This window comes from Macaca thibetana, chromosome 5 (genome assembly GCF_024542745.1).
Source record: "Macaca thibetana thibetana isolate TM-01 chromosome 5, ASM2454274v1, whole genome shotgun sequence".
In the NCBI taxonomy this organism is placed as follows: Eukaryota; Metazoa; Chordata; class Mammalia; order Primates; family Cercopithecidae; genus Macaca; species Macaca thibetana.
Genome location: NC_065582.1, coordinates 137,700,325 through 137,716,713, shown reverse-complemented (window position 1 = coordinate 137,716,713; position 16,389 = coordinate 137,700,325). Strand labels below are relative to the sequence as shown.

The 16,389-nt window shown below is 39.9% G+C and overlaps 1 protein-coding gene across 8 annotated transcripts in view; it reads right to left on the bottom strand.

Annotated features, from left to right (window-relative positions):
- Nucleotides 1-16,389, bottom strand: part of FRYL (FRY like transcription coactivator) — a 287,021-nt gene that overhangs the window by 245,513 nt on the left and 25,119 nt on the right. The window lies entirely within an intron of this gene.

The window sequence follows — 16,389 nt, the reverse complement described above, 5'->3', positions numbered from 1 at the left end:
TCAGGATTATTTCGCTATAATAAGGTACTCACACTACTGATACATACTGCAAGCTTTCAAGCAACCACTTAAAAGTAACACTATACCACTAACAACTTAGAAATAATACTATACCACTAAATGTACATTGCAAACTCTCAGCAACCACTTAAAAAAGCAACAAAGAAATATAATTCACATATCAAAAAAGGAAAGAAAATGGAATCATATAAAATCCTCAACTAGTACCACAAAAGGCATAAAAAGAGTAGAAGACATAAATAGGAACAAAGAACAAGGGCAACAAATAGAAAAGAACAACAAATATTGTAGATATTAAACGAACTACATCAATAATCACTCTAAATATCAATGGTCTAAATGCACTGATTAAAAGAAAGATTGTCAGGTTTGTCAAAGATCAGATGGCTGTAGATGTGTGGTATTATTTCTGAGGGCTCTGTTCTGTTCCATTGGTCTATATCTCTGTTTTGGTACCAGTACCATGCTGTTTTGGTTACTGTAGCCTTGTAGTATAGTTTGAAGTCAGGTAGTGTGATGCCTCCAGCTTTGTTCTTTTGACTTAGGATTGTCTTGGAAATGCGGGCTCTTTTTTGGTTCCATATGAACTTTAAAGCAATTTTTTCCAGTTCTGTGAAGAAAGTCATTGGTAGCTTGATGGGGATGGCATTGAATCTACAAACTACCTTGGGCAGTATGGCCATTGTCACGATATTGATTCTTCCTATCCATGAGCATGGTATGTTCTTCCATTTGTTTGTATCCTCTTTTATTTCACTGAGCAGTGGTTTGTAGTTCTCCTTGAAGAGGTCCTTTACATCCCTTGTAAGTTGGATTCCTAGGTATTTTATTCTCTTTGAAGCTATTGTGAATGAAAGTTCATTCATGATTTGGCTCTCTGTTTGTCTGTTACTGGTGTATAAGAATGCTTGCGATTTTTGCACATTAATTTTGTATCCTGAGACTTTGCTGAAGTTGCTTATCAGCTTAAGGAGATTTTGGGCTGAGATGATGGGGTTTTCTAAATATACAATCATGTCATCTGCAAACAGGGACAATTTGACTTCTTTTCCTAACTGAATACCCTCGATTTCTTTCTCTTGCCTGATTGACCTAGCCAGAACTTCCAACACTATGTTGAATAGGAGTGATGAGAGAGGGCATCCCTGTCTTGTGCCAGTTTTCAAAGGGAATTTTTCCAGGTTTTGCCCATTCAGTATGATATTGGCTGTGGGTTTGTCATAAATAGCTCTTATAATTTTGAGATATGTTCCATCAATACCGAATTTATTGAGAGTTTTTAGCATGAAGGGCTGTTGAATTTTGTCAAAGGCCTTTTCTGCATCTATTGAGATAATCATGTGGTTTTTGTCTTTGGTTCTGTTTATATGCTGGATTATGTTTATTGATTTTCATATGCTGAACCAGCCTTGCATCTCAGGGATGAAGCCCACTTGATCTTGGTGGATAAGCTTTTCGATGTGCTGCTGGATTCGGTTTGCCAGTATTTTATTGAGGATTTTTGCATCAATGTTCATCAGGGATATTGGTCTAAAATTCTCTTTTTTTGTTGTGTCTCTGCCAGGCTTTGGTATCAGGATGATGTTGGCCTCATAAAATAAGTTAGGGAGGATTCCCTCTTTTTCTATTGATTGGAGTATCTTTGACAAACCTGACAAAAACAAGAAATGGGGAAAGGATTTCCTATTTAATAAATGGTGCTGGGAAAATTGGCTAGCCATAAGTAGAAAGCTGAAACTGGATCCTTTCCTTACTCCTTATATGAAAATTAATTCAAGATGGATTACAGACTTAAATGTTAAACCTAAAACCATAAAAACCCTAGAAGAAAACCTAGGTAATACCATTCAGGACATAGGCATGGGCAAGGACTTCATGTCTAAAACACCAAAAGCAAGGCAACAAAAGCCAAAATTGACAAATGGGATCTAATTAAACTAAAGAGCTTCTGCACAGCAAAACAAACTACCATCAGAGTGAATAGGCAACCTATAGAATGGGAGAAAATTTTTGCAATCTACTCGTCTGACAAAGGGCTAATATCCAGAACCTACAAAGAACTCAAACAAATTTACAAGAAAAAAACAAACAACCCCATCAAAAAGTGGGCAAAGGATATGAACAGACATTTCTCAAAAGAAGACATGCAAACAGCCAACAGGCACATGAAAAAATGCTCATCATCACTGGCCATCAGAGAAATGCAAATCAAAACCACAATGAGATACCATCTCACGCCAGTTAGAATGGCAATCATTAAAAAGTCAGGAAACAACAGGTGCTGGAGAGGATGTGGAGAAATAGGAACACTTTTACACTGTTGGTGGGATTATAAACTGATTCAACCATTGTGGAAAACAGTATGGCGATTCCTCAAGGATCTAAAACTAGAAATACCATATGACCCAGCCATCCCATTACTGGGTATATACCCAAAGGATTATAAATCATGCTACTATAAAGACACATGCACATGAATGTTTACTGCGGCACTATTCACAATAGCAAAGACTTGGAATCAACCCAAATGTCCATCAGTGACAGACTGGATTAAGAAAATGTGGCACATATACACCATGGAATACTATGCAGACATAAAAAAGGATGAGTTCGTGTCCTTTGTAGGGTCATGGATGCAGCTGGAAACCATCAGTCTCAGCAAACTTTCACAAGAACAGAAAACCAAACACCGCATGTTCTCACTCATAGGTGGGAACTGAACAATGAGATCACTTGGACTCTGGAAGGGGAACATCACACACCAGGGCCTATTATGGGAAGGGAGGAGCGGGGAGGGATGGTATTGGGAGTTATACCTGATGTAAATGACGAGTTGATGGTTGCTGATGAGCTGATGGGTGCAGCACACCAACATGGCACAAGTATACATATGTAACAAACCTGCACGTTGTGCATATGCACCCTAGAACTTAAAGTATAATTTTAAAAAAAAAACAGAAAAGAAAAATTGTCAAGAGTGGATAAAAAAACAAGACATAACTATGTTGTCTACAAGAAACCCACTTTAAATATAAAGACACATATAGATTACAAGTAAATGGATGAAGAAAGAGATGCCATGCTAACACTAATCAAAAGAAAGTGGGAGTAGCTATATTAATTTTAGACACAGCAGACTTCAGAGCAAGGAAAGTTCTCAAAGATAAAGATTAGCATTACATAATGATAAATGGTCAATTATCCAAAAAGACATAACAATACTTAATGTGCGTGCGTGCATGCCTAACAGAGCATCAAAATTTGTGAGTGAAAAACTGATAGAATTACATGGAAAAATAGAGGAATCCACTATTAGAGTTGTAGACTTCAACATTCCTCTATCAGAAGCAAACAGATCAGAATCAGAAGCAGGCAGAATATCAGTAAGGACATAGCTGAACTCAACAACACCATTAATCAAATGAATATAACTAACATCTATAGACTAATTCAACAACAGCAGTTTACACATTCTTCTCAAACTCACATGGAACAGTCACCAAGATAGAACACATTCTGGGCCATAAAACAAAATTAAAAGAATACAAATATACAATATCTGCTCTCAGACCACAGTGGAATTGAACTAAACATCAGTAACAGATAGACAGGTAGAAAATCCCAAAATACTTGGAGATTAAACAACACACTTCTAAATGACAGATGAACACTCAGTCATGTGATACCCTGCACCACGTTGGGACTCTTTAGAGAGTCCCCACTAGCAACAAGGTCCTCATAAGATGCGGTCCCTCAACCTTGGACTTCTCAGCCTCTACAACTGAGAAAAATATTCTTTTCTTTATAAATTACCCAGTTTCAGGTAATCTGTTAGAAGCAATAAAAAACAGACTAAAACAGACTAAGATAGCTAGACTTCATTAAAATTTTCTGCTCTGTGAAAGGCACTGTCAAGAGATTGAAAAGACAAGTCACAGATGGGAGAAAATATTTGCAAAACCTACATCTGATAAAGTAGCATCCAAAATACGTAAGGAACTCTTAAAATTCAACAATAAGAACACAATCTGTTTTTTGTTTTTTGTTTTTTGTTTTTTTGAGACGGGGTCTCGCTCTGTCTCACAGGCTGGAATGCAGTAGCGCGATCTCTGCTCACTGCAACTTCCACCTCCCAGGTTTAAGTGATTCTCCTGCCTCAGCCTCCTGAGTAGTTGGGGCTACAGGTGCGCACCACCACACCTGGCTAATTTTTGTATTTTCAGTAGAGACGGGGTTTCACCATGTTAGCCAGGCTGGTCTCAAACTCCTGACCTCAGGTGATCTGCCCGTCTCAGCCTCCCAAAGTGCTGGGATTACAGGGGTGAGCCACCATGCCCGGTCACAACCTGCTTTTTTTAAAGGGCCAGACACATCACCAAAGATAAACAGATGGCAAATACACATGCAAAGAAATACTCCATATCATACACTATCAGGGAAATGCAAATTAAAACCACAATGAAATACCACTACACACTTAGTAGAATGGATAAAATCCAGAGCAATGACAAACCAAATGCTGGTGAGGATGTGAGAGAAGAGAAACTGGTGGGAATGCAAAATGAAACAGTCACTTTGGAAGACAGTTTGGTGGTTTTTTACAAAACTAAACATATTCTTAACTCATCCAGCACTTACTCGTCGTTATTTACTCAAAGGAGATGAAAACATATTTCCACACAAAAGCCTACATATGGATGTTTACAGCAGTATTATTCATAACTGCCAAAATTTGGAAGCAAACAAGACATTGTTCTGTCGGTGAATAGATTTGATGAAAAAAAAAAAAAAAAAGCAAGCTGTGGTACATCCAGATTATGGAATATGATTTAACACTAAAAGGAAATATGCCATAAAAAGCCATGGACGCCGGGCGTAGTGACTCACGCCTGTAATCCCAGCACTTTAGGAGGCTAAGGTAGGCAGATCACTTGAGCCCAGGAGTTTGAGGCCAGCCTGTGCAACATGGCGAAGATTCATTCTCTATTTAAAAAATAGAAAAATGACCAGGCATGGTGGCTCATGACTGTAATCCCAGCACTTTGGGAGGCCGAGGCAGGTGGATCACAAAGTCAGGAGATCGAGACCATCCTGGCTAATACAGCGAAACCCCATCTCTACTAAAAATACAAAAAATTATCCGGGCTTGGTGGTACACGCCTGGAGTCCCAGCGACTCAGGAGGCTAAGGCAAGAGAACTGCTTGAACCCAGGAGGTGGAAGTTTCAGTCAGCAGAGCTGGCACCACTGCACTCCAGCCTGGGCAGCAGAGAGAGATTCCATCTCAGATAAAAAGGAGAGGGGAGGGGAGGGGAGGGGAGGGGAGGGGAGGGAGAGGGGAGGGGAGGGAAGGGGAGGGGAGAGGGGAGGGGAGGGAAGGGGAGGGGGGGGGGGGGGATGGGGAGGGGGAAGGGGAGGGGAAGGGAGGGGGAGGGGGAAGGGGAGGGGAAGGGAGGGGGAAGGGAGGGGGGAGGGGAAAGGAAAGGAAAAAAGAAAAAGTAGCCAGGCATGGTGGGACATGCCTGTAGTCCCAGCTACTTGGAAGCAGGAGGATCACCTGAGCCTAGGAGGTGGAGGTTGCAGTGAAACGAAATGGCACCACTACACTCCATCCCAGGCGACAGAGCAAGACCCTGTCTGAAAATAATGAAGAAGAAGAAGAGGAGGAGGAGGAGGAGGAGGAGGAGGAGGAGGAGGAGGAGGGGAAGGAGGAGGAGGAGGAGGAAAGAAGAAGAAAGAAGAAAGAAGACAACATGGAAGAAACTTAAGTGCATATTACTAAGTGAAAGAAGTCAGCCTGAAAACAGACTGGATGATTTCAACTCCATGACATTCTGCAAATGGTAAAACTACAGAGAGAATTAAAACTTCAGTAGTTGCAGGGGGGATGAGGGATAAACAGGTGGAGCCCAGGGAATGTTTAAGGCAATGAAGCTACTCTGTATACTATAATAGTGGATACATGTCATTAGAAGTTTGTCCAAACCCATGGAGTGTATGACACCAAAGAGTGAGACCTAATGTAAACTATGGACTCTGGGTAAAGATGATGTATCAATATAGCTTCATCAATTGTAGCAAATGTACCCCCCTGCAGGGGTATGTGGACAATGGAAGCTATGCATGTGTGGGAGCAGGGAGGAAATAGGAACTCTCTGTACTCTCCTCTCAATTTTGCGGTGAACCTGAAACTACTCTGAAAAGTTGTCTTTTTTTTAATGAGAAAGAAATTTTTACTTTATACCCTGTGTACCTTTTAAAGTCTGATGTTAATTTTTATTAGCATGAAGTTGTACTTAACACAATTTAGAGTCTTCATTTTACTTAACCAATCAGCACATAAAATGCTGTTGACCTTGAAACCGTTCCCTCATGTGGCATCCAGGACGCCACACTGCCTAAGTTTTCCTCCACTGGCCAGTCCTTCTCAATCTTCATTGCTAGTTCTTATTCTCCCAACTTCATCATGTTGGATGCCCCAGGACTCAGTCCCTGGACCTCCTTTCTATCTATACTCCAACTTATCCAGCCTCACAGCTCTGAATATCATCTTTATGGTATTTAAAACAGATTGATATTGTCTGTTATTCCCTACTGTAACAGACCAACTCAGGACTGCTATTTTTAGTATTAGTCATGCACTAGCACAATTCAATTCAGGCATTATTCATGCCTGAACAAAATAAAGTGCTCTCAGGTACCACCACTAGCACTAAAAAAACTCCAATCATTAAAACTACATACAATACCAATTTTTACAGAAATTTCAATTTGCCAAGAATGATTTTACTTGTCCCACCCTTTTGGAGGGTAATCTGAGATTTGTTTTATTTATTTATTTAATTTATTTATTTGAGACAAGTGTTTCGCTCTTGTTGCCCAGGATGGAGTACAATGGTGCGATCTTGGCTCACTGCAACATCCACCTCCTGGGGTCAAGTGATTCTCCTGCCTCAGCCCCCCAAGTAGCTGGGATTATAGGTGTGTGCCACCACACCTGGATAATTTTGTTTTGTTTTGTTTTGTTTTTTATTAGAGATGGAGTTTCATCATGTCAATCAGGCTGGTCTCGAACTCCTGACCTCAAGTGATCCACCTGCCTCAGCCTCCCAAAGTGCTGGAATTACAGGTGTGAGCCACCACACTCAGACAATCTGAGATGTTTAAAGGTAGAAAAGTAGAAAGAGAATTGAATTAGGGCAATGCTAATCTATTATGTATTTAAAGGCAGAAAAGTAGAAAGAATACTGAATTTACAAGTCTTTCACTAAATTCTTATCTAGGTGTTACTTTTCCTAGAAAAGCATGTCACAGCTAAAAATCTCAAATCCAGAATCAGAACCATAACAATTACAGGTGTTTAATAAGTTCAAAAGGGCTTAGAGATGACTTAGCTTGTTTTTTTCAAGCTTTTTTGTTTAAATATTAAGCTTCCATATAAGAACTCAAGAAAGGAAACCTGATCAAGATGAACCTCTTATTTAACAGATAGGGAAACCTACAGCCCAGAAATGTTTAGAGACTTGCCCATGGATAGAGCTCTCACTGGTAATACCAAGACCAGAAAGTAATTCTCCTGTTCCCTAATTCAATGCTCTTTCTACTTTTCTACCTTTAAACATTTCAGTAAATACTCATGTGATTAATTTTATGTGTCAACTTGGCTAGTCCATGGTACCCACATGTTTGGTCAAACATTATTCTAGATGTTTCTGTCCAGATATTTTTTACATGAGATTAACACTTAAATCAGTAGACTTTGAGTACAGCAGATTACCCTCCAAAAGGGTGGGCTTCATCCAATCAGTTGAAGGCCCTGATGGAGAAAGACCTTTTCAGAAGGGGGAATTCTGCTAGCAGACTGAATTGCAACTCTTCCCTGGGTCTCCAGTCTACCCTGTAGATTTTTGACTTGTCAACCCTCCACTATCAATTGGGCCAATTCTTAAAAATTTAACAACTCTCCCTTTCCCTCTGTCTTCCCACCACCCGCATATGCATGTGTTTACTAAGAATGTTAAGTCTGTGACTAAATATATAGAAATAATATGAATTAGTGGGGCAGGGGGGTGACTGCTAATAAGTAAAAAATTTATTTCTGGGGGTGCTATAAATGTTCTGAAATTAGACAGTGGTGGTAGTTACACAACTCTGTAAAAATACTAAAATCCACTGGATTGTATACTTTGCAAAGGTAAATTTTATGGTATATGAATTGTAGCTTAATAAAGCTATTATATATTGTTGTAAGGAAGGAGGGGGAAGAGGGAGGAAGAAAAGAAGTAAAGAAAGCCAGTCAGCCTGTGAAACTAAGAAGCATTATAAATGACAAGGAAAAAATGTCAACTGCTTCATAAATTAATATTTACTCTTTCAAAGTCACTGAGTTACACAGGGAGCCCCAAAGAAATGTTAGAGAATGGAATCAGAGAAAACCAACAAATAGTTGCAAAAGCCTGATTTTTTTCTTTTTCTTAAATCAAAGGCAGCAACGCAGTTAAATAAAAGCTGTGACATCTGAGAGATCAACTATAAACTGCATTAAGGAAAAATGTCTTAGTTAACGGTGACATGTGAAACCAAACTAGAGAACTAAAATCTTTCACTTGGAATAACTTTGTTTTAAAAATCCTTCCCATACTTAGTCAAATCACAGGAATCATTTCAAACAACAAAAAGTTTCTAGTGTATTTACCATATTCACACTATTTGCAAAGATTAAAATATATTATGAAATCCTCAATATCTCCCACCCATAATATAGTGTGAACTTAAGTGATAGGTACTCAATATGAAAAACAGATTTTTTAAAAAAGGAATATGGTATGAATAGTGCTTCTATGTACAAAGAAGAAGACAAAGAGTAATAGATGTCCCAGTAAATTATGATTACATTGAGAAATTCAGCATAGCTAGAACAAATTGTGCACTTGTAGGGATTGGCAAGAAATAAAGTCAAAAAGCTAGAAAGCAAAAAATGGGAATGCACATGTCAAGGAATTTAGATAGTCCAAGAGGACTTTTAATCAGGGGAGCAAAATCATCAGAATTGAGTTTTAGAAAGATATATACAGTGGCAGATTCTAGAGGAAGAAAGACTTAAAAGAGGACAATAATTAGATGAGAAATTATAAAGGCCTGTCATAGGACAGTGACTATGAAATTGAAAAGGAAGGAAAATAGATTGAGACATTTAGAAGATGATCGATCTAAAGATGTCTAATGCAATGTAGGTACTCAGTATCTTGGAGTAGAAAAAATATATATATATGGTGGTTAAAGAGAGGGATGACTTGATTTCCATGAGTCCTGAATTAAGTACAATGTCAAAAAGAAAATTTGGAACTACTGGTAAGATATAAGTTCATTAAAAATCACTGATGAATGTTTCAAATCAATCAAGCACCTCCGTACATGAACAGCAAAGGCACGTACATTTGCATTTCCCACACGATGGGTCACTGTGGTTAGGAGTCGGCACAGCCCTCTTCTCTAACGATCTGGAATTCACTAGTACTAACTGGTCTACTTTTGACAGGTAGCAGTTGAAGAGTCAAGCAGTGGTTTTAAAACAGGTCTGCAAATTCTTCAACACTCTTTCTACCAAAAGTTGGATCCATGTCCCCTGACCCTGGGCAGTCTGTGACTGCCTCCACAAAGAGAATGTGGCAGAAGTGGTGCCAGCCTCTAAGGCAGGTCAGAAAACGCCACACAGCTACTGCTATGCACGTACGGCTGCTGGGATTCTAGCTACTCTGAGGCCACACACCATGTAGAGAGACCACATCAAGAGACATTTAGAAAAGTCGCAGCTGTTTGACTCCTCCAAGGCCAGGTGTTAGACATGCGCATGAAGACCCCAGCCCAAGCCATGGTCTGACTGTAGCTTTGCAAGAGAACCCACATGAGAAATGCCTGGTGGAGCCTAGGCAACTCTCACATTTGTGAGCAAAATAAATTACTGTGTCTTTTAAAGACGACTGTTTTAGGGTAGTTTTTCACAAAGCAATATTGATACCAAGGACAAGCCAACTGCTGGAAAAAGAGCAAAACCCTTCCCTGATCCTACAATGGGCTGGGAGATTGGGGAGAAGAGATTAGTTAATGAGACAGGGAGGTTCCCTCAAACAAATATATTTCCCCTATCCCCCCCGAAAAAAAAGATTCCAAGAAGAGAAGTAACAACACTCTTGCATTTGTAATTCATATGTTGGGGACTTAAACTAAAACCTCATAAGACAGTACTTGTTGGAGATAATTTTAAAGTGAGTGATGGGGGAAAAAATTCTCAAAGGTTATTTCCCAAGAAATAGAAAAAATCCTCAGGAGTGAGGATTGTATGGAAATGTTTTTCTCACCTAAAACAAAAACTGGTACTGTTGTAAACAGGATGCCAGTGCGAAAAAAGCAGTCATGATAGAATATTACTTTTACAATTATTTTTTCAAGTTTATATTTTACTCAGATTAAAATCAATATATGAATTCATAATCTATTTCTTGATACATCAGCAATATGGACTTTACCAAAGATCATCTCATTAACTTGAGGAAAAAGAAAATAAAACAGGATGAATTCAGTTCATAAAAGTTGTGAAGAATCCTGACAGTTTTTTTTGACAAGGTAGGGTTCTACCTCATCTGGCTCCAATTCCCACATATCTTTACAAATCATGTTTTCAGCTTTGGTTGCCATTAAAACAAAAGGGTGAAATTGTTGGGAAATAAAAAATAACATATGTATTGCTATATCAAAGAAATGGCCATGATCTCAACTTAAACCAGTCTTCCCATGAAAATTTACTCATAAATTCCATGCTTATAAAAAAGGGATAATAAAAGTGCTATTTTAAGAGGGTTTCGTGAAGATTAAGAATGTTGCAAGCCCCCTGTAAGGATGGGCTTACTTAAAAATATTAAGCATCAGGCCAGGCATGGTGGCTCACGCCTGTAATCCCAGCACTTTGGGAGGCTGAAGTGGGCAGATCACTTAAGGTCAGGAGCTTGAGACCAGCCTGGCCAACATGGTGAAACCCTGTCTCCACCAAAACTACAAAAATTAGTGGGGTGTGGTGGTGTGTGCCTGTAGTCCCAGCTACTTGGGAGGCTGAGGCAGGGGGATCACTTGAACCTGGGAGGCAGAGGTTGCAGTGAGCCAAGACCACATCACTGTACTCCAGCCGAGGCAACAGAGCGAGACTTCGTTTCAAAAAATAATAATAATAATTAAATAAAAATTATATATATATGCATCAAATTGGACTCTGACATCCGTTCCCCACTCCTCTAAAAAAACAGAACTCCAAAGTTTTAGCTATAGATATAGCTAGCCACCTGAACATTACGTTCCCCACCTTTCCTTATAATTGCTTATGGCAATATGACAATGTTCTGGCCAAGCAAAGATAAAAAGTGCAGGTTGGCATCTGGAAAGGAGCACATGTACCCTCCTGGCTGGGATCTTTTTCCTCCTTCCTCCTGACAAGACAACAACTGCCCAGACACGGAAGACACATGTTAACTACATCACTTTTCCCTCCACCTCTCCCCAGCCACAGATGGGAAGTAGATATTTACCTTGTTTAAGCCACATAAAAAGAAAAAAAATAAAAACCCAAGCATCAACTATGTGTCAGGCACTGTCCTAGGCAGTTGATATGTATCAATGAACCAAATAGATGCAAAATCCTGCCCTCATGAAGCCCCACTGCTAATAATGGCAGACAATAAGCAAGATATTATAATAAGTAGATTGTGAAGCTATCAGAAGAAAAAGTAGAGAAGAATCATGCAGTGGCAAGTGCGGGAGATGGGGCAGGGGTTGCAATTTTTAAGTAGTCAGAATACAAGTTGTCAAAAAGGTGACATTTGAGCAAAGATTGGAAGCAAGAGAGTCATCCAGGTGGACATCAGGAGTAAGAACATTCCAGCCACGGGAAGAGTCAAGGAAGGCCCGAAAGTGGAAACACATCTGGCATATTAGAGCAACAGCAAGGTGATAAGCAACATCATAACAGATGAGCAAGAACACCGTAGGGGAAAAGGTCAGAAAGGCCGAGAGGGGCCAGATCAGGTAAGGCCTGTAGACAACTGCACTCCGAGGGAAGGAGAGAACCACTGCAGGGTGGACAGCAGGTAATGTGATCCACCATACATTTGAAAGAATCACTCTGGCTGCTGAAACCAAGCAAAGGGTAGAGAAGCACAGAAGCAGGGAGACCTCTGGATAAGAGGCTATTTGTGACTGAACTGTTAGCAAAACTCTTGTCTTTCAGCACGAGAAACTGGGTTTGGATTCAGTTTAACCCAGCTATTACCTCTGTTCCCCTGGAAACCATACAGGCAGAATGTCAGCTGTGTTACTAGGCAACACTGCTTATGGTAAAAATGACCCACTGGTAAACTGCGAAAGGACTTGGAGAACTATAAAGCACCTGGCGCTGGCCATAGCTTAGGGCTTCTCTTACTGTAAGGACTCCTGTAACTGGCCATGTGCCTTGTCAGGATCCTGGAAGCTCATGGTTGTCAAGCGAAATAATAACTTGTGGAGGATGGGGCTCCTAAGCCATGTTAGTGATATACCTACTTATGTGAGCCTCATTACTCACAGCTGGGCTTCACCCAGAAGCAGGGAGTGGCACAGAGAATGTTCTGGCTGTTCTATTTGTGGACTGCTACAAGTACTCCCACCAAAGAGAAGACCTGGAGCTTCCCTGATGGTAAGCCGTGTTTCCTGTCCCATATCCTCCCAAGTGAATCTGATGTCAAATGTGGTCTGTGGCAATCCGTAGGTCTGTCTAGTTGAACCCTAAGAAACCTCTCTGGGCCAGGCACAGTGGTTCATACCTGTAATCCCAGTACTTAGGGAGGTCAAGGCAGGAGGACCACTTGAAGCCAGAAGTTCAAGAGCAGCCAAGGCAAAATAGTGATAACCTGGTCTTTATAAAAAATATTTTAAAATTAGCCAGGCATGGTAGTATGAACCTGTAATCCCAGCTACTCACGAGGCTGAGGCAGGAGGATCACTTCATCCCAATAGTTCAAGGCTATAGTAAGCTACGATCATACCACTGCACTCCAGCCTGATTGACAGAAGACAACTCCATCTATTAAAAAATAAGAAAGAGAGAGAGAGAAAAAAGAAGAAAGAAAGACAGAAAGAAAGAAGAAAGAGAGAGAGAGAGAGAGAGAAAGAAAGAGGAAGAGGAAGAGGCTGGGCTCAGTGGCTCACACGTGTAATACTGGCACTTTGGGAGGCTGAGGTGAACAAACCGCTTGAGTCCAGGAGTTCGAGATCAGCCTTAGCAACATGGGGAAACCCCATTTCTACAAAAAATACAAAAATCTGCCAGGCGTGATGGCATGTACCTGTAGTCCCAGCTACTTGGGAGGCTGAGGCAGAAGCATTGCTTGAGCCTGGGAGGTTGAGGCTGCAGTGAGTTGAGATTACACCACTGCACTCCAGCCTGGGTGACAAAGTCAGATTCCATCTCAAAAAAAAAAAAAAATGAAAATAAAAAAAGAAAGAAAAGAAAAGAAAATTAAAACTCTCTGGGTAGGCACTGCTCTACTGCAGTAACCCAAGCAAGCAATGGTAGCAGCCTGGAAGAGGATGCTAGCAGTGCAAATAATAAAGTAGTAAGACTGTAAATAAAATTAAAAGGAAGAGCCTATAGGTTCTTCTAACGAACTGAATGGGGGATGTGAGAGAAAGAGAAAAGTTATTGATAACTGCAAGATTTTTGGCCCAAGCAACTAGAAAGATGAAACAAAAAAATATGGAGAGGGAGCTGGGGATCAAGAGTTCCATTTGACAAGTTAATCTTGAGTTAAGAGTCATTCTTCATTTCACTTTCTCCCCTATGACCCAAGATGGCTACAGCAGCTCCAATTATCATGAGCTTACATTACTATATCCAAAAGGTGCATACCTTATAAATTCTAGGAAACCAGACTCCCAGCAGACTTCCCCTGTGTATCACTATACCTAAACCAATCATTGGCAAGGGGAATGGAACTGATTTCAGGCTGAGCAACACTTATAATTGCCCCCTTTGGGCTGAGAAGGAGCACGTGAAACATACAAGCACTAAATGCCTAGACAAAATTAGCAAAGGAAAGAGAAGAATTACTAACAGGTGCAATACCTGTTAGACAGGCCAAGGGTATTAGATGGACAATCCATATAGATGCTAAAATCATCCCCAAAAAAAGAAAATCAGTAATAAAATAAACGTACAAAATAAGATAGGGAATCAGCTTAAAAATAAATGAGAGCAAATGACCTCCCCTCTATTCTGTGGAAAAAAAATCTAGACAATTTCTATGAACTTTCACTGATGAAGATTCTAAATAATTTGAGAGGAAAAAAATATGAATTAAGAATCTGACTAAAATCAGAAACTCTCAACTGTACAAGACAGAGAGCACTGTCTGAAAAATTTCCAAAGTAAAATAATTTGGCTTAAACTTATATATCCCAAACGATTAAACAAGTGAGAAGGCAGAATGAAGACATTTCCAGGACATCATTTTGGGGAGTCCTTTAGCGAAACAAGGATGGAAACCAATGAAGTCTGACAAGAGATACAAAAGAAACAGTGGAAATAATCCAAGAGTATAATGAAAAAGAAGTCCCAGAATGGCAGCTGTGCAGCAGGAATAGACAATAATTCATCCCATTAAAACAGAAAACGAGTGAGTTCCATGAAAGGAAAAAAGGAATGGATTCTGTTCAAAAGACAGAATAATTAGCAAGCTGGCTTAATGACAGGAACGCATATTTCAATTAAAAATAAAAGACACACAACAGAAAACTGCAGCAGAATGTTGCTGGTTATATATCCACAGCCTTCCTCCCTTAGGCCTTGCTAAAGAGATTCAATTTTATTTGTTATTTATTTATTTATTGGTCACTTGATTTCCTAAGCACCTGTTAGGAAAGGCAGCCTCTCCCCTAAACCCATGGGATGAATCCTACAGGTCTGAACTAATCCTGAAAATCCCACTCTCCTTTGCCAGTGATTGGTTTAAACCAATGAAACATACAGGCAAGTCATCTGGGAAGCTTCCTGAAAGACTTTCCTCAAGGATAAGATGAGAGATCTGATGGGGGGTGTGGGGGATTTGTCATAAAGAATATTATTGGGCAAATAGTGAATGTGAATATGGACTATATACTGGACAATAGTATTATATTGTAGTGGACGTGGAGGTGCACCACTCACATCCAAAAGACTCACTGGCAGGTGTGAGGAGGACGGGTAAACTGAGAGCTCTAGCTGTTAGCTTTATTTGTGTTGGCATTAGTTTTCAAGAGACTTGCACATTCTCTGGACAGCCTCCAGCTGTTTTATAACTAAGAAAGGTAGTGGTATAGACCAATTTCTGCCCAATGAGAAACTCCTCTAATGAACCATCTTGACTCCGGATCTGCCCCTGGAGCTGGTAGACAAAGTATAATCACAATCTGACAGCCTCATCTGTCCAACCCTGCTTCCACCTTTTACTTTTGTGCAATCATAATTCTGCCTTGGCATTTGCTTCAACAATTAACAATGAATGTTACATTTCCTGAATTTAATCATCGTTGCACAAATGATCACATTGATAAACTCCTTTTTCTTTGGTGATATGTGCTGAAGTATTTAAGGTAAAGAGTCATGATATCTGTAAGTCTCTCAAAAGATTCACCAAGATAAAAACCCTAGATCTACAACTAGTTATACAGGCAAAGATAAAGAAAAAAGCAACTTGATAAAATGTTTATAACTCATGAATATAGGTGAAAGCTAGATGAGTTCACATTACTATTGTCACAACGTTTCTGTAAGTTTTAAAAGTTTTTCAGAAGTATGTTTACAAAAGGGGAAGATCCAGAAGCAGCAGCCCCCAACGTCTTCTATTCCCTTCTTCCTGCCTTTTAGCACAATGTGAGAAACAGATGCTGGGAGCTACAGCAGCTACTAGCAGTAAGAGAAGGTTAGGGAAATCAGATGGCACCTATCGTTGGAGAGTCTGTTAACTGCAGCCAAAAACAACCAACATGATATGGTGGTTGGGCGGTCAGGGAGAGTGGGCAGGGCAGAAGGGGAGGACGAATTATTCAAGAAAGTCATAATTCAAGTGTGGAAAAAAATATGACATGATTTTTAACAACCGATGGATTGCAGGGAAAGAAAATCCATTGACTTTGATAATACGAGATCTTTCTTCTATTGGCACAGGGTCATGACATTAAACAAGTAAAGGATGTGCCTATAACTTACTACTCAGCTCTACAATGAGTATTTACATAAAAAATTTAGGCTCAACATAAAAATAAAGCACCAGTGACTTCAAAGTTACAGAAGTAATGTTTACAAGCTTGT